Raw genomic sequence first — 20,646 nt, forward strand, 5'->3', positions numbered from 1 at the left:
CAATTTGACAAATCGGACCCATTACAATAACTTCCTATGGGAAGTTAAAAATGGCAGAGGAATTTAAACGAATTTGGGTTGAATCTATTTTGCGGGATGAAAGATGCAAGGAGGCATCTATGATGCGCCTGAATTTATTTATCTTAATGGTTTCCGGCTGAGTTTTATTGAAATATAATGATCCACTTTAGGTGGAGGTATGTGTTTGAGGAGGGACGACAAGCATGATTGTTTTATGGACGTGCAAAAATATATTCGAATCGAATTGAGTGAGAAAAAGATTGCATAATAATCATATCTAAATTAAGTTAAAAGAAGTTGTAATCAAAATGTGTTCAGGTTGCTTAAATACACGGGATCTAATAATTGAGGATAAACAATACGATGTTATTCTAAGAATTGTGTCATGAAAAATATCCTTAAATAAAATTAAAAAACAAAATCTGTGATTTCAGGAAAACCCCACATGAATAAGTAAACTCTCATGAGAACGAAACGTATGAGCTGAGTGAATTCCTGAATAATACAATGACTGGGAAAGACAGAGTGTAGTAGGGAATTCCAGATTCGCGAAGTATGGCTAAAGAACGAATCTCTGTACTTTACAGTACGACTGAAGTTATGCTCTGGGATATAATGATGAGCATTCCTAGAAGCGTGTTTCGGAAGAGGAATGAAGTTGGACATTTCTTAAGAGCGTAATTTATTGGTATAATTGTTAACAAGGGTGAGACAACAAACTTTACGACGTTGTTTTAAGCGACTTAAATAAAATGAAAGAATGATGATATTATAACCAATCGTTTTAATTGATTTTACGTTCAACCTTGTTTTGAGATGCGTAATAAGTTGCAGGAACACAAGTTGTGGACCCCAAGCTGTGGGCGTAAGTCTTGTAGTTAACAGCCAGATTAGAGGGGAAGAAAAAACGTCTTGCATCGCTTTTAAAATACCAAACATCTAGCGGAATTATGGGCGACATTCCGTATGTAGTCGTGTCACAAGAATTAGTTATTAATTCCCATATCGGAAGTACTGAGATGTTTCACTATAATTGATAAAAAATGAATTGGGTAGCGCAACAGTCCGTTGAGAACTAGGGACCTAGTGACTTACAACTCTCAACCATTCCTGTGTGCGAGTACTGTTGTCAGGAATGGAGGGGACCTACAGTTTTTAAGCCGATTTCGAACGGCTAATTTGAAAAAGCTTTTTTTCATGACAAGATTTACTAATGGAGAATTTGTCAATTCCTTGCAAGAGGCAATACCCGTGAAAAAAACTTTAGGTGGCATAGGCGGGGATAGAACCCAAGACCTCTGGCATGGACAGTCCAACGCACTAACCATGTTTGCAAACGGGTGCTACTAGTATAATTGATACAAGTGCCCCAAATTGATAATGGCAATAGGGTATATCCTCTTTAACGATACAACACAGCATTGGGTTTTTGAAACATCAAATTCCACGCGGTTTTTTCTCAAATTGTAAAAAAGCTGTTTAGGGCTCAAAGTAATGAGCTTTTTCATACTTTTGTCTTTGCAGTTCCAAATCCGTAGCGAAACAATTATTTGGATTAGAATTTTTCAGACAGGAGATCAGTAATAAAAATAAGAAAGAGTCTTGGAGATAAAAATGGAGCCCTGGGGAACACCAGCATTTATTTTTTAGATTATAGACTTAAAACCATCAAAATTCTACTTGTATTGAAATGTCAGAAAGGGTTTTATTTTAAGCTGAAGGCATGCATTTTCAATAAAAAAAACTGATGTGAAACCCTATCAAGCGCAATAATTTTACTTTCTCCAAAACGATGTAAATATTTGATCCACCGCTGCGCCGCCGTATTGCTGATCATTTAGAAGCTTTCGAATATCGAAATATTTCTTGAGCTGTTAATAAAACAGAGTTTAAATGGCTTTGAAAAAAAAGACGTGAGAATGATTCGCCTTTTTGGGGATGGGATCGACAAATGCTATTTTTTATCTACTCGCAACAAGGCCCGAAGACTAGGAAAATGAAGAACAACTCTTCAAAATAATAGCTTGATATAAGTGATATTCCATAATAACCGTGGGTTGTTCTTAATTAACTAAGGAAGCTGAATTCCAAATCCGAAAATCCATAACAAGTATAACATTTTTTGTAACAGTGGAACTTTTTGAAATATAATTGTTTTAAAATTCATCTACAAATGTTCTTCAGTGCTGAATATAATTCCTTAATTAAAATAAGAATCAATTTTCAGCTACTTTTTAATATTTGACAAGTTGTGGTCTAAGAAAGGCCGAGCTCTTGTAAGTCATTCAAAATCAACTGCATCAGATTCCCCAACAAACTGCACAATTTATAAGCAAAGGCATAAGCAACAAATCCTGCTTTACCACATGTTTTAAATAATTCTTACGTTAGGAAGATGATGAAGTAAAGTTTAATATGTAAATAACATGAACTGTTTTTCCGACAGCACACTTTTGGTGTAATTTGGAAAACCATCCAATTGAAGGAATTCTGCTATCAACAATCCAAGTTTTAAATCCGAAATTTTTAGATTCCTTACTAACAAAAAAGATTTAAATTTCCAAAACTTTCAACTGTTAAAGTGAGTTATATTTGTTATAGGGTTTTCCTATTAGTAGTTTCAATTTGATATTAAGAAACAACAATTATTTTTTAAGAGAAATTAATTGATATTCCTTTTTTTATTATTACAAAATGTTTTATATATGCATTAATAATGGAAAAAGGTATAAGCTTTATTTACGACATGGCTACCGATTTCTTGAAATGTTTTCTGACCATTTAAGACATTTACTGATGAATATCCAGGTTAACTTCACGAATTCTAGCTTCAAGGTATTGAATTTAATGGTAAGCAAGCATTGTCATAGACCTTGACCTTGACGTTTAGGGCAAACAAGAAATTTAAATGTTTAATACACAAGATCTTGGGTAAGAATTGTTAACACCGTTCTCGTAAAGAAACTTGTCTTATAAAATTTCTATTGTTTTGTTGCTTGGGGGGAAAGAACCGTATGTTCAACTCTATGCCATAAGAAATCATACCAATAAAGAAGCTATACTGTCAGTACTAATCCATAAAAGATTTTCGCTTAGGGGATCTCAATCTATCTGATCATCTTCCGATTTCATTAGAAATTGAATTATATGTCGTCAAAGATTACCTCATAACTTGCGATAAGAATTTACGGGTCTTAAAATGGAAAAGTAAGTTCACCGACGAATTTAAAAAAGAACAAATGAATTATAATTGAAAAAGTCACTTGCAAGAATGAAATACTTCTCACTCGTTGAAAAAACCAGCCACTTAAAAAAAAACAAACAAAACGATTGGTGCAATTTTTCCTATGAAAAATTAAGAAATAAATCTGTCACATTTTTGAAATTGTTTCAATTATACAATACAGCAAGTTTCGAACTTTCGTATGTTCAAGCAAATAAAGAATATAAAAAAACATTACAAAAAAAAAAAAAGAAATTTCGATACAAAATTGTCAAGATCTCTAGTAAATGCAAGGATTCAAAGAAGTTTTGGGGTCCCACTAAAAAATTGAATGGCAATAAAAATTCAAAGCAGCATTCTCTACCATGTGGACATCCTAAAAGAGCATTTTAGTAACCTTTTCATCTTCGATGGATTTGATTCATAAATAAACCAGCCCATATTTGCGGACATTTTTTTTGTTCAAAGATATAAAACTAGAGGATATGGAGGTAGTATTGGACTCAATGAAGGATGGTAAAGCTTCTGTGACAAATAACATTCCAGTTTTAACAGAATTTTTTAAATATAACTTACTTCGGTTTGAAAAAAAGTTAGCAAAAAAAAAAAGAATTTTTTAAATATAACTTATTTCGGTTTGAAAAAAAGTTGGCAAAAGTCTTAAATACTATCTTTAATTTCGGTTTTCCTCCAGTTCATTTTAACAAAGCCCTGATCTGAATTATATTAAAAAAAGGGTGATCCAACTGTTCCAGAAAACTATCGGGGAATATCGTTTTTAAATGCTTCTTCCTCACTTCTATGTAAGCGGCTCACCCACTTAGTAGAAACCAACCAAATTCTCAATGCGTTCCAAGCTGAGGTTAATCTACAGTACACAAAATGTTAATATTGAATGGTATGGAAAGAACATGTATGCATTTTTCCTCGACTTTAAGACTGCATTTGAAACAATTGCCGTAATACGAAGTTCTTCAAGTTTTACAATTTAGGAGTGTCAAGCAAATTTGTTAAAGCCTTAGAGAAACTTTACCAACAGTCATTTGCGAAAGTGTTTGATAGAAAATATAATTCCCAAAAATTGGAAATGAAAGGAGGCCTCAAACAGGGATGCATTCTTAGTCCCTTACTTTTTGCCCTGTATCTAAACGATTTGGTACACTGGTTACCGTTTGGAGTTAAAATTAATGGTGCAACAGTTAAGAGAGCTGCTAAGAAGAAATTAAACTCTTCTTTATTTAGTGAGGGAACCGAAACACAATATTTACATCAACTACTGTCTTACGGCTACAACCGTCATCTGTTTATGGAGGCAAAAAAAAAGCCGAGAAAAAATATAAGTATTTATGGATTGATTGATTATAGACCTATTTCGCTATTGTCTGCAATTTCTAAAAATTTTCAAAAAGCAAATTAAGTGTAGGGTGGCTACCTAAGAAAAATAAAGTTTTTAAGTCCAGCTCAGTTTAGGTTTAAAGAGGGGATTTCTACTGAAGATGCCCTTTTGGAATTCTGATCTTTCATATATAAAGCGTTGGATGACAAAAAAACTCTGTGCTGGACTCTTTGTGGACATAACCAAGGCGTTTGACATGGTAAACCATAGTATCCTATTAGAAAAATTATATTGCGTAGGTTTCCAAGGTTTTATTTATGATTGGTTTAAGTCTTACCTAAAGGATAGAAATCAAAAAGTTAAAGTCGGAGATATACTTAGTAGTAAGGTTCAATCAAGGGGCCTATATTGTTCCTAATTTACATTAACTCTCTTTTTAGTCAACTGTTCAAAGGTAAGGTTACAGACTTTGGTGATGATCTTGGGATTGTTTACCGTTCAGATAATGCTTTAAACCTAAGTGCTAAAATCAATTCTTTGAATTTGGTTTTCTGAACACAAATTATTTGTTAGCAGGAAAACAAAACTAATGGTCTTCAGCCATAGTAGTCCGGAAAGCTCTGGTGGCGAAATTTATTTTCATGCCAACAACTGTATCAGGCAAAACTTGTTGAGTTGTTTGTGTACTTCTGATGCACCTGATAAAATGTTCAATGAACATGCAACTTGTGACATTAACTGCTTTAAAATTGAAATAGTATCAGAGTATAAATACTTGGGTATAACTTTTGATAATAATGTAAGATGGCTCTAACATGTTTCAAATCTAAAAAAATATTTACGCTATTGTATTCGTAGTTTTTTTTTGGACTCAGAAATTTCTGTGAATGTAAAACACTTAAAATGGTTTATTGTGGAATATTTCAATCAAGATTGCAGTATGGACTGAGTTGATGGGGAGTGCTTACGATACAATTCTCCAACCAATCCTTGTTCTACAAGATTGAGCTATAAGAAAAATACTCAGAGCAAATCGTTTAGCTCATTCTATGATTCTGTTTAGGACATTTAGAATTCTGCCACTTAAACACTAATATTATTTCGAAGTCTTAAAAGTCCAGAGTCCAATTTCTGACACTAGGTATTTGCGTAGCAATTCACTTAATTCTGTTTTCGAACCATCAATTCGAACTACACATTTCAGAAACATTTTCTCCATTGTATCATTAAAATTGTTCAATCGTCTAGCTATGAACCTTTGGTTTATTAGATCTCTAACTATTTTCTTCAATACAATAAAAAGTTGGCTTCTAGATTTCAATCACCATGAAATAAAAACTTTGCTGTTGTATATCACTTTATTATGTTTTTCGTTTATGTAATGTCTTATGCACATTATTAAGTATAGCTTTAATTTTTTTCTTTTTTGTTCTAAGCCTTCTGCTTATTAATAAAATTCTTTGCTTTTCATTTAATTTTGTATTTTAAATTGGCAGTAAATTATTGTACACCCCACATTTTGAAGGTAATTTTCAATGATGTGACATTAACACTATTTTATTTTCAAACACAAATGTCACTAGTTATTCTTTATATATTTTTAAATTTGTTATATTATTATATAAGCACAAAGTTTGTAAGATAAGGATAATGAAATCAAAAAAAAAAAGTTAAAGTTAAAGTTATTATGTACATATGCTGATGACATTGTCATATTACATATTGGCAAGTTGGCAAAATCGCTTCAACTGATAATTAATAGACTGGCAGAGTACTAGTACTGTAGAATATGGAGTTTCAAGAAAAATAAGTCTAAAGTTATGATTTTCCAGAATGGCAGTGGGAGACTTTCAGATGATGAACAATTGAGGTTTGATTGAAGATATATGGAAGTAGTAAAAGAGTTCACTTACCTTGGAATGTTCCCACTCCCTGTAAATACTCCAAAATATATGTTTTACTTGGAAAGTGGTCTATATTTCAACCCTTAAGTTAAACGCGAATTATCTGATGAGGATTTTTTTTTTTTTTATAATAAGCGCACACTCAAGGGGATATATTACCCTTATTATGTAGACACAGTGTAAGCACTAGGAAAGGGAGAGAGGGGTTGAAAGGAGATGTCGGTGCACATTGGTTTTGAATTCCTGAATATTGCAATAGCTGGGAAAAACAGAGTGTGGCAAGGCATTCCACATTCGCATAGTACGGCTAAAGAACGAATCTCTGTACTTGACAGTACGACCGAAGATGGGCTCGAGGGTATATTGATGAGCATTCCTAGAAGCGAGAGTATTACGGTTGAATTGTTTAAGGGGAGGAATGCAACTGGCTATTTCTCTAGAGCATAAACCATTAAAATAACGGTAAAACGTAAATGATCTTATGATGGTAATATCACCAATCAATCTAAATGCTCTACGTTCAATACTATAGAAGGGGCTTAAGTAAGTTGGAGGAGCACCGGCCCAGATGTGGGAGTTATAATTAAGCTTGTAAATAACAGCCAGATCAGAGGGGGAGAAAAACTTCTTGCATCGCCTTAGAAAACCCAAACATCTTGCAGCATTTTTGGCGACATCGCGTATGTGATCGTTCCACAAAAGGTGGTTGGTGATACACATACCAAAAATATCCAGATGTTCAGTTTCCTCGATGCAAGTGCCATTTATGGATAATGGCAGGGGGGGTATATTTCGCTTTAACGATACAAGACAGCATTGCGTTTTCGAAGCATTAAATTCCACGCGGTTTCTTATTCCAAATTGTACACTGCTGTTTAGGTCGGAATTTAATGAGCTTATCATATTTTGTCGTTGCAGTTCCACATCCGAAGAAGAGGGGTGTGAATCTGAAAACGAATATAAAAAGCTAAGAGTACTATCGTCAGCGAAACAATGTATTGGATTAGATGTTGCAGACAGGAGATCATTAATAAAAATGAGAAAGAGTGTTGGAGATAGAACAGAGCCCTGGTTTTCAGACTTGAATCCATCCAATACAACTTGTATTGAACGATTCGAAAGGTAATTACTAATCCAATGAAGGAGGGATTCATGCAAACCGAAAGCACGCATTTTCGATAAGAGAGCCTGATGCCAAACCCTATCAAATGTTTTTGAAATGTCTAGTGCAATAATCTTACTTTCTTCAAAACTATGTAAAGATTTGTTCCACTGTTCGGTGAGATGAACCATGAGATCACCAGTGGGCCTATTGCTACGAAAGCCATACTGTCGGTCATTAAGAAGCTTTGGATCTTCGAGATATTTCTTGAGCTGATAATTAATCAGCGTTTTCATGACCTTGGAAAGAAGGGACGTAAGTGCAATCGGTCGATAATTAGACGGTGAGGAAGATTCGCCTTTTTTGGGAATAGGCTCTACAAATGCGGTTTTCCATCCGCTCGGAACGAGACCTGAGGAATAGGACAGATGAAAAAGCTTACGTAGTGGTTTTGCCAGCGATGAAAAACACCTCTTCAGAACAATAGCGGGGATACCAACCGGACCAGCAGATTTGTGTATATTAAGATCTTTTAGGACTCTTGCTACAGTACGAGTGCGAAAAAAGATTTGCCCCATAAATTCATTAACTCGCTCAAGTACAGGCGGAGTCATAACACTTACTGGCAGAGTTGAATTGGCGGCGAACTGCCTAGCAAGGAGATTTGCTTTCTCTAAAGAGCTAACAAATGGAATGTCATTCACAACGAGCGTAGGAACCGAGGAAGAGGAAGAATTCCTCATATTTTTTACAAATGACCAAAAATTTTGACTGCCTTTGGGACATTGCAGTATTTTTTGCCGTAATTGTTGGTCATGTAAAAATTTGGTCCGTCGAATATGGGCGTTGCAGGCCTTCCTGGCTTGCTTAAACTTATTCCGGTTTTCCTCAGTTGGATTGGCTTTAAAACAACGGAAACTTACCTTCTTAACCCTAATAACCTCTTTACAACTTGCATCGAACCATGCGTTTTCCTTAGGTCTGATGCTTTTAACCCTATTCGGGAAAAAAGTTCTCACATATATCGAAAATAAAAAATTCCAGGCTGCCAAAAGTAATCTGGCGACATGCAATACAGTTTAAAAAAAGTTGGTATAAAGATTGAAAAAAGCTAGCAGCGGACTGTGAAATCACCCTTAATGAAATTGGAACGAATGACTGCGAACTAAAGAAGTATTGTATTGTATTGTATTTATTAATTCATTTTGGTAGGTTTACAATGCTTACAATTATAATTTAAGTAGAAGACGTTAAAGATAAAAACATATCATTCAAGTTGAAATTCAATCTCAATGTACGGAATAACTTTGCACCGAAGAAAATGAAATACTGCGACTACAGAACGGTGAGAACTGGATGCAGCTTGTGGAGTACTGTAAGGACGCAACCTCATACTGGAAGCGAATCATAAGTGAAAGCTTTTAAAATTTGTATTTAACCAAACTAAAAGACATAATTTATTAGTAAATTTAAGCTATAACGTTTTTTTCCTTTTTAGCTAAACTTAAAGTCAGTTCAAAACACCATGTTTTATAATTTGAAACTTAAGTTCTCCAAACTGAAACTTTAAACAATATTTTGTTATTATAATCATACATATTTATGTTTTGTAAGTTAAGTAATTTAAATACATTAAAAAATAAACGTATCGGATTAATATACACTTCTAATGTAAATTAACTAAAATTTAAAGCCATTAAGCAAACGACATAAATTGTCACGGCTTTAATTATTGATTATTTAGAAAACTTTAAAAAGGAAATGGAAACAATTAAAAATTTGTTGAATAAAATCTAATATAATAAATCTACTGTTACTTTTTCTTGTTCTAGATGTTGTTTACATCACTAGCTCGTCGCATCATCTCAAATGTCTCAACCAGTTTCACTATTTCTAGCTGACAAGTTGCTTCAAGAGGACCCACATTTCTGAACTGCGACCGAAGGATTTATTATTTGTATAATAAATTTTAACTGTTTCAGCCTTTGGTTTAAGGGTGTACTTTTCAAGATTTAGCAATGGCCTACTTTGTACTTGTCAATTGTTTAATATGACAACTCTTAAAGTGACTGTTTGCTAAATTTAACTTTTCATTGGAAAACCACTTATTTTTAATTTATCAGCAAGGAACTAATATATTTTTAAGAGTGAAAAAAATTGTGTGAAAATTAAACAAATGTTCACTTTTAACATATTGAACGGTCTTTCTATGTGTGAAAATAAGAATCATTAATATTTCAACAGTTATTATTACTAATGCCAACCATGCCATAAAATCATACAACTTATTGATACAATGCAACATGCACCAATAATAAATCACTGAAAGTGAATCACGCCAGAAAGTATTAAGTTACTGAGAAAAAAACAAAATTACCCAACAGAATCACAAATAAAAAATACTATATTTGTAATAAAAGGCTTAGATCCTTGTTATTTAATTGAATTAATCCCATAACCAAACTTCTGCATTCATACCTACCTTCAATATAAAGAATACACGTATCAAATATCATCCCTCAATGGGCTTATAAAATAATAATCACAAAAATCATCCTCCCTTATCATTGCAGATATTATTAATAACATTATGAATAGAGCTTAACCATCAGTAACAGACAGAGTAATCTGTGCCATATCCACCCTCCTATAAAGAAATTATTTAAGTTTGCCAATTTATTCCCTTTTTATATGAGTTCTGAATTCTCTGACACTCTCGTTCATACTAAAAAGCATCATCATATCATAACTAAATATTATTTTGTGGTTTTTAAACGTTCCCCTTGGGATGTCTATACATTTGGCCTCACTTCCTGAATTCCATTCACATCCTGTCAGAAAAGGGTGCGCCACAAAACATATTGAAAACGATATATCGCATCAGTATACTAAATAAAAAGGTTGCGGCGGCGGCGGTGGTGGCAGCGATGGGTTGTTTATGGTATGTCCATGTCCATATTCGATTATGACAGAGGGTTGTTCTTCAGCAGTAGTACGAAAAAACATAATGATGCCCTCTAATGATCACAGCCTCAGAGGATAAAAGACTGACAATGATACAGCATAGCAAAAAAAATACGTTCCCAACGATTATACCACCAGAACATGATGTAATCCCTTTCTGGGCTGATGCTTTGTATGGTATAAATTTATTCATTGCAACAAAATGATCTCTCGTCCTTCTAACTTATACTTGTTTGCTTTCTCATGTCCTTTTTTTCTCGAATGAATAAAATGATTATAGTGAGCGTCGTCGGTCGTTTCGTTGGCAAAGTATTGTCACACGACTCGAATGAGGCACCAAATTTGCATACATATTGCATATTGTCAGCAACACACACCAGTACACCAGTTTTTAATTAAAAATTTATCACTATACGATGTCGGAAGGATGCTGCTGAGTATAGAGAGTATAGAGACCACTTTTAAAGAGACGAATCGCACCCTAAAAAGTATTATAATTTAATAACCGACGAACGATGATGAGGTGTAGCTTTTCTTTATGATAAATGGGTTTTTGATGCAACAGCAGCAAAAGTAGCAACAGCAACAACAAAGTACCACCATCAAGGATATCTCTCTGCTTTTATGGGACTAATTTTAATTTGATTCGGTTTTTATTGCAAAGGATATTTGCATATTATTATACACGTTTTTATTGCTTGACGTTCATATAACGAGTAATACAGTTTGTGTGTGTGGGAAGAAAGAGGAGCGACCTTTCACCTCTTTTATTTTGTTCGTGGATAATTTTATTGTCGTGCATATATGTACTCAAAGTAAACAATAACAATAATAATAATAACAAAACAGAAGCCATTATCAAAATTTAATTTTAATTTCTCATTTATTGCTTTACACAGTGCACTTTCACCTGCGGAGGTTATATGGTGATGAGAGAGGGTTTGTCACACCAGAAAGCAAGTGGCAATAAAACAATTTCTTCACGCTCGTAAAAAAAATTCTTGAGTACATTCTTGGGAATGTATTTTTTCTTTCAAGGAAATAGGTATATGATCTAATGATTGAGCAATTATGAACAGAGTCGGACACCTGCTTTTTATTTCAGGTAGAAGATACATAATTGGAAGTGAAAAGTCAAATTTTTATGAGTTTTCAAAGAAAAGTTCTTGAGTTGTTAACCATTAAACTAAAGAGACTCGTTTGTCATTACTACTTCATAATTGTATATTTTTTCTGTACTAGTTTAGTACACAGAAAAAAAAAAAGTTGTCATATTAACAATCGTCGATAGTCAACCTGAAATTTGGCCAAATTGTCGCATTGACTACCAAAATAGTCAATATGACAACCTTATTTTTAAAAATTGACTACTGGATAGTCAATAGAACAATTTTCGATTGTCAATTTTGGGTAGTCAATATGACAACTGCGGTAGTCAATAGAACAACTTCGGTAGTCAATACGACAATTTGGTTGTCATATTGACTACCAAAATTGACATATTGACTACTGCAGTTGTCATATTGACTACCGTGGTTGTCATATTGACTACCGCAGTTGTCATATTGACTACTGCAGTTGTCATATTGACAACCGCAGTTGTCGCATTGACTACCGTAGTTGTCATATTGACTATCGCAGTTGTCATATTGACTACCGCAGTTGTGTATTGACTACTGCAGTTGTCATATTGACTACTGCAGTTGTCATATTGACTACTGCAGTTGTCATATTGACAACCGCAGTTGTCGCATTGACTACCGTAGTTGTCATATTGACTGCCCCAGTTGTCGTATTGACTACCGCAGTTGTCATATTGACTATCGCAGTTGTCATATTGACTACCGCAGTTGTGTATTGACTACCACAGTTGTAGTATTGACTACCGCAGTTGTCATATTGACTACCGCAATTGTCATATTGACTACAGCAGTTGTCGTATTGACTATCGCAGTTGTTATATTGACTACCGCAGTTTTCATATTGACTACCATAGTTGTCATATTGACTACCGTGTTAGTCAATACGACAACCGTAGTTTCAATTTCTTTCAACCAAAGTTGTCATATTGACTACCGCAGTTGTCATATTGACTACCAAATTGTACAAAAATTTCAGATCTCAAAATTGACAACCGAAAATTGTTCTATTGACTATCGCGGTTATCGGCTGAAAATTGACTACCAAATTGTCATATTGACTACCAAAATAGTCAATAGAATGACTTTTTTCGTTCTGTGTATTATTTTATTTTTAATAAAAGTTGCAGTTTTAACAACAAAGGCCTGGAATGTATAACCAAACCTATAATATATACATATATTTTTTGTGGCGGACACAGCCTCTTATAAATAAGAGTACATGTTTATATAAAAAATATTATTAAATTGATTATTTCAAAAGGTGGTTACATTTAAAGGGCCATTTTTGATTTTGAATAAATCACAAAATTTTTGAAAACTATTGTCAATTCTTTAAATTATGATAATATTGTTATGGTTCAATTATGAATAGCGCAAAATATCTGCCAAATGGCCGGCACGACCTTGGCGGAACATCTCCATCCGATGGTTGAAATGTTTGATGACAGTGGAGGCATTAAAGGGCAGTTTATATGAGAAGTAATAATATCACGTATGAAGACCACTGAAAAATACCGACGGCGAATATCAAGTGGTGTTAGACCAATCAGTTTACTTCTGGTTTCATAAGTAGGCATTTCAATGTTCCATTTCAGTCGTTGAACTACAATTCGCGAAATTTTCAATCCTTAAACAGTGACTTTTATAAAAAGAATTCCAAATTACTGAGCAGTATTCTAGGGAAGATCTCACATAAGCATAAAATAATGACCGAAATTTAAACGGATCTTTAAATTCTTTTGAGTTGCGAACCACAAACCCTAGCATAGTATTTGCTTTATAGCAACCACATAATCAATGTGGGAGTTGAAATTTAGTTTGTGATCAAATATTACACCTAGGTCTTTCTTTTTTCTAGACTTATTAAGTTGTGTTTCATTTATTTCGTATTCAAAACAAATTGGACAAAGACTACGAGAGAAAGATAAACCTATTTTCGAGATTTCTGTGATTTGGTTACAAAAAATAGCTAGGTTTGTTGTAGTGGTTCTTCGAGCTGTAAATCCATGCTGAGATGGCGCAATCGTTTCTTTAAGAATAAAGGTTAGTTTTTCATGAACTATTTTCTTAAGCATTTTGGGAATCGTGGACAATTTACTTACAACACGGTAATTAGAAACGTCCTGTTTAGAGCCAGATTTATGGATAGGAATAATATAGGAAATTTTTCAATCGTCAAGTAAAAGGCCCTTTTCGAGGGAAACATCGAACAGTAGAGGTAGTGGCCGTAAAAGACCACTAGTTTTTCAATACAATTGGTAGAATGCAATCAGGTCCCGGTTCACTGTCATCATTGAGATCTTTCAGAGCTGACTCAACATCTTTGTTATATGATGGAATTATCACTTATAACTGATAATTAATTTTGAGGAACCCATTAAGGGGAGTAAACCGCTTATAAAAAAATTGCAAAGAGGTTGCATATGGTATTTATGTTAGTTGATGTAGTCCCTAAATACTGCATTCAATTTGGTATCCCGTTAGAGCTTTTTTTGTCATTTATGTAAGACCAAAAATGTTTACTATCTTGTTATAAGCAAGATTCAGTAGGACACAGATAATCATTGTACAAAAATGTATGTAAAAAAACGAATTCTTTTTGAAGAGGTTAATGTTAATGTGCCGAATTATCTCATCTTTTAGCTCTTTAATTTTTCGCTGGCTTATCGACTTACACCTTTTCAAGTCCAATGGCGTAAAATCAAATGATTTTGACGGCCATTTGACGTTGCCACCACTTGAGATAACACAGCCATTGAATTTTTTGCGGAAAAGAGCGTTTTTTTCCTAAGATGTTTGGCATGATTCTACATCTTGTTGAAACCACATATCATCCACATCCATATCATTCGATTTAGGCTACGAAAAGTTTGTTATCATCTTACGATAGCGAACACCATTCACAGTTACTGCCTGACCGGCCCCATTCTGGAAAAAATAGTACCATATGATGCCGCCAGCTCATAAAGCTCACCAAAGAGTCACTCTTTGTGGTCGCGTTAGTTTACCATTCGACCAAATTCAACAATTCTGCTTTTTGACGAATCCGCTGAGGTAAAAATGTACCTCATTAATGTATATGATTTTCTTCGAAAATTGATCATCCACTGTTGTCATTTCTTTTCAAAATTTTAACCATTGACGACGCTTTAGTTCTTGAGTCGATTGCACTTTGCGAGAGTGTAAATATAAGTCAATGATGACCGTGCGGGGTGCAATTGTTGGGTCACGAACAGTATCAATATTGTCTGTACTTCTAGCTGTACTAGCATGCGTTGGTATTTTTTAAATTGAATTAATCTAAAATTGAGAAATGCCAAATAAAATACAGAAAAAAACTTAACATTTAGGTGTGTTTCACATTCAACATCGGCCCTCAAAATGTAACCACCTCTTATAAGGCTTTTTACTAACAATACGTTATATATTTATTGAAAGTTGCAATCTTTAACAAATAAATTAAATATTGAATATAGTTTATTGGACTTGTCTCCCAAAGGCCTTTTAGCATTATAGTATTCTAGTGTGTTTTGAGAAAAAACATCTGCATGCCGTTTAAAATATACTAATATAATTTTGACATCAAATTGGGTTGGGTCAGAAAAAATAGAATTTCCAATATATTAATAATAGAAGAAAATAAACGAACTCGCCAATTTTTATAACTTTAAGATCCCGATTGGACAATTTATTCACCATTACCACCTTACTTTAAACAAAAGCCATCGTATAATTGCACTTTATCTTCTTAAATAAACATAAAAAGAGTGTCAATTTATTTGAAGGCTTTTAATTTAATGTGAACACAACATTTGTAAAGTATTAAACAAAAGAGCTGAGGTACAAACTTCAGTTTTTATTTCATTATTTTCACTTCTAGAAATGATGGACCGTTTGTGGGAAAGTTTTTTCGCAAAATATGATTTCAAAATTATCAAATTGAATGCTGATTGAATCACTGAAGATGTTTTATCAGTTATTTAACGGTTTAAAAGACAAGTCACAAACTAATAGCCTTCAAAAAGTTACTTAGAAAATCCTTTTATTGCTTTATATACTTAAAGGGAAATATGACCAGTATCAAGAGATACAATAACTTTAAGGTCTGAAGATGAAAGCCTTGATATGTTTAGCTAGTTCAACAAAGCTCTTAAGAAAACCTTAAATGTCCTTAAAAAAAGCGTTTTTCAACAGATAGGTATACAACTCTGTACTTACAATTGGCGTTTTTAAAAAGGTTTGGAAGCACACCAAAAATATTCTATTTTTAAAAAATTCAAGTGGTAAGGATTTTCATCAAACATCCATACTCCCTTTTTTCAAAGGTTTTTAAAAGAATTATTCAAAATTATTAAAAAGAATAAGCACTTTCTTAACAAATAAAATATGCTTACACCTCTTTAATTTTATTTTCTTTCACAACATAGCTGTATTACAATCCTTATAAATGTGACGTAAAATATAACACAATCAGTTGATGACGATAAGGTAAGTTTCTTAGTTTTGCCGGATTTCTCAAAAGCCCTCGACACAATAAACCACTTAATTCTAGTTTGCAATCTAATTATTATTATAAGCTTTTTATTGCCTTATCGTTTTAAATACATCTAAAGATACAATTTTAATTTTTTTTTATTAGAATTGTGACAAATTATTTGATAGAATGATACAAATTACAAATAAAAAATTATTAATTAGATAGTGGAAAAGTCAGATAATTGATGTTTATTTATTTTTTCAATTTTTATTATTAGTTTCTGGCGTAAGACTCCTCCGAAGCGACCCATAGGTCTCGATTTTTCGCCTCACTGTACCAATTTTCGTTTATTTGGCAAAGATCGTCGCTCCGTCTCTTGTTCTTCTTTTCTTTTCTTTCCATTTTGGATTAACAGATCCTTAGCTGGTCAAGAGATTTCGTAGTCAAGCTCAGGGTTTGTAGTCCATAAGTAAGCACCAGCAAATAGCGGAGTCAAAGAGATATTTTTGTGTTTCTACACTTTGGCCCAGTTCTAAAATCAGTTTGAGAATTGTTTCCAGCTGTTTGTGATGCGTCTGTTGATTTCTTTTTTCTCTTGGTCCTTAAAAGATTTTAGTTGTCCCAAGTATATATTATAGCCCTCTATGTATTCTATTTTTTCATGGTCCACAATTATATCTTCTCTGATGTGGTTTGTCATCATTTTTGTTATGATTTGTTGATTTGTATTCCATAGTTCTTGCACAAGCTAGTAAGTTCTGTTGTCATTTCTTGTATATGTTTAGCTTTTGTAGATATTAGTACTATATCGTCCGCAAATCTTAGGCTGTTTAGAAGTTGTGCACATATTCTTATACTATATTTTGTCTTCCAGTTCATCTTTTATGAAATATCCTCTTAGACTACACAAGTTTTGATTTTCTAGAGATGTCCATATTGTTTCGTGTTCAACGCTGTCAAATGCTTTACTGAAGTCTATGAATAAAATGTATATTGTTGTTGAAATTCATTGCACTTTTCTATTAGTTGATTAATCGTCTCTAGGTGGTCTGTTGTTGAGAAACCTTCTCTGAATCCAGCTTGTTCCCTAGGTTGTTACTGTTAAAATCTTATTTGATTTTCCTGTAGATTGTTTTTGAAAACAGCTTATAAATTGTCGAAATGTTACTTATAGGTCTAAAGTTGTTCAAATCGGTTTTTTTCCTCTATGTATAAGTGTAATGGTTGTTTCTCTCCATTGCTTACGGATTTTCTGAGTTCTTATGATTTCGTTAAACGTAAATGTTAAGATTTCTAAAAGCGATTCTTTCCCGCATATTATCATTTCTGCAGAGATTCCATCATTTCCAGTGCATTTGTCCTTTTTCAAATCGTCTATGGTCCTTTGAATATTTTCATTGTTAAACATGGGCTTTTGCGTTGTTAGGAAATTGATATCTATGTTTTCCATATTTTCTTCTTCAGTTATATGCTTGGTCGAGGAGAATAGTTTTTCGAAGAACTTAGTAGCATTTTCGTTTAACTCTTTTCTATTTGTTATGTTGCTTCAATTTTGGCTTTTTAAGCTAATAACCCATTTCTGTTGACTGTTACGTAATGGTTATGTTTTCCTTATTGATTTTGTTTGTCTAATCGTATCTCCAGCTATTGTTTCGTTGAACTTGTAGATATCTTTCCATATTTCTAGTTTGATAGTTTTTCTTAATTCTTTTAGTTCAGTTTTTTCTTTGTCAAGTAATTGTTGCTTGGCTCGTAGAGTATCTCTTCTTGAGATTAAGATTTTTGTATTGTTGGATAATTTATCTTTTGGTGTTCATAATTGATAGTTTTATAGAGTTTTTTATTATTTTATCTAATTCTTCATATATGTGTTTTGTATGTCACGATTTGAGGTTGATAATTGAATTATCTTTGCTGTCAATGTTTAGTTATAACCTACTACAACAATTTAACTTCTCTATTTCTGGGCTGTTTTTCAATTCCACCAATACTAACTGCTTAATTATTTCTAAAAAGCAACTATATCTTAGTTATTTCCCCCACTTATTTCTTAATAACAATGCTATTAACTATGAAGGAAAAAACCAAGGAATGATCTTTAACAGGTCCTTATCCTGGGAAAATCTTATAAGTTCAATTGTTGGTTTACGGAACACTTCGTGTCCTTCAGGAATCCCAATACATTAGAACTTGAAATATGTTGGCCAAAACTATTATTTTATCTATTGTTGTGTTTGGTTGTGAAATGTATTGTAACTGCAATTCCGAGTTCAAAAGAAAAATTAAAGTCGCATTTAATAGCACTGTAAGATGTATTTATGGCCTTAAAAAACATGATCATATTTCTACGTGTCATACAATATTTGAATATTTCATACAATATCGAACAGTTCTATTTTTCTTCCGAATCAAACAGACACATCAACCACAATGCCTGATTTCTAGCGTTCAATTTCAATTTCAATTTGAACATAATAAATAAACTGATCATCTTGCCATGACTATTTCTCTATCTGAAAAATATTGTTGGTAATTTTGAATTTTTTAAGAATAATTCAAGTGACAACTTTTTTAACCCAACTCGAAAACCTACAAACTTTTGAGCAAGACAAATTGACAGACTGGATGAAAGGTTATCAGTGAGGGTCACATCCTAGCCTATTTTAAACATTACACTTATTTATTTTTGCTTTGTGAGTTATTATGTTAACTTTTATAACTTAAATGCATGTTAAAGCCATCACAATAATCAAGATATTTTACCATTATGTGTATAGCAAACGAAAAAATCTACTGAACTAGTCTAAATATAATGATTTTGCAAAATAGAAGTTTTGAGAAAACCATCGCTTTCAACGATAGTATTGTTTGTATCAGACTTAAAATGATATCATTAATCTTTCGCGTGGGAAGTTTAAAAAATCGTCTTCGGCAAACAAAATTTGGTCGTCTATTGAATTAAAAAATATATTTGCTTGATTATTTGCTTTTCTCACAAGTATGTACCTATTGTATTTGTATATTTCTCTAATTCCATAATTTCCTAACAATCGACATCAAATAAAAAACCAAACAAATGAAAAAGAAAAAAACATCCCTCTAGCAAAAATATCCCATTATTGCAGTCTACTCCCCTAATAAAAAGAAACATGAAAGAACCAGGAACTACTCGCGTGCATCCAGAATAAAAAAAAACGAAGATTTTTCATGTGAAAGTCAACAGCCAAACGATGCTTCTGCTGGTGTAATCCGCTTAAATCACTCGTTGAGAGCTATGGTGATATTATTTAAATCTACCCTCAAAATACTTACCTTATATGATTATTGTAATATTAAGCACACGTATGATAAATGCGAGATATTTTGTGTAAATATTTGAGTGAACCTTAATGTTCTTTGCAGATGATCATAATGTCAGACAACGGGTCCACGCACTCTGCACACTGCAAGCATCAGTTTAAACATCCCTTCCCTAGGGGCTGAGAGTACCAATACCTATGAATAATTGTATACATGAGATTGGATTGTAATTTCTCTTAATTACCTTTTTCTGGCATCAGTTAAATTTCACAATGGTTGGTGTGTTTTTTATTCATCTATTTATTTATGATTGAAGAGGTTGTATAAGTGTAGTATGTACAAAGGCTATATTGCAATGAACGTATGCTTACATGCAAATTGAAGAGCCATTGATAATTATTATGCTTAGTGAATGAATAGGTGAGTATGCATAGTTTGGTCTCTGAGAGGTTAAGAGGGCACATGCGTTCCGCCAAAATTAATAAGCCATTTAAATATGCTTACAGGTTTGCGATTCAAGTGATCTTAATTTAAAATTAAATAAACAAATTACAAAGAGATAAACATTTGAAAAAACAAATTTTTAAGTATAATAAAGCATTTTAGAGCTCATGTTTTATTCAGTCAAAAGGCTAATAATGGACTATAAATTAAATTATTCATTGATTTTAGCGGGTAGGTACCTTGAGTACATGCTGTTTTGAGTGTCATTATTGCTATATCACACCTCCTTCGCAGAAAGAATTCGGAGCAATGTTTACATTGTCAACATGCAATTTAAATAAAATTCGATACAAAATTTTGTTTTAAAGAAAATCCAGTTGCGAAGCACCAATAAGCCTGGGATACGGACGGATTGACTACTGACAACCTTCGCAAATGAATTAAGGACAACGAACTTCGGATATACACGTGGAATGTTAGGTTCCTTAATAGACCACGTGCAGCCGAAGATTTGGCGGAGACCCTTGACTGAAGAGAACTAACTAAGAACATGTTCCTTGAGCTCTTAAACAAAACATATGAGCATAGTCCTAGCAACGTTACCTTTTTTTTTAATATGATTTGTTTCTTATGGTATGAAATTGAATTTTGGTAGGGAAAATCAAATTAAAAAAAAAATTCAAATAAATAGTTACTGAAAAAAAGTATCTACAAAAGTCATAAGAGAAAATTA

Source organism: Eupeodes corollae, chromosome 1 (genome assembly GCF_945859685.1).
Source record: "Eupeodes corollae chromosome 1, idEupCoro1.1, whole genome shotgun sequence".
Classification (NCBI taxonomy): domain Eukaryota; kingdom Metazoa; phylum Arthropoda; class Insecta; order Diptera; family Syrphidae; genus Eupeodes; species Eupeodes corollae.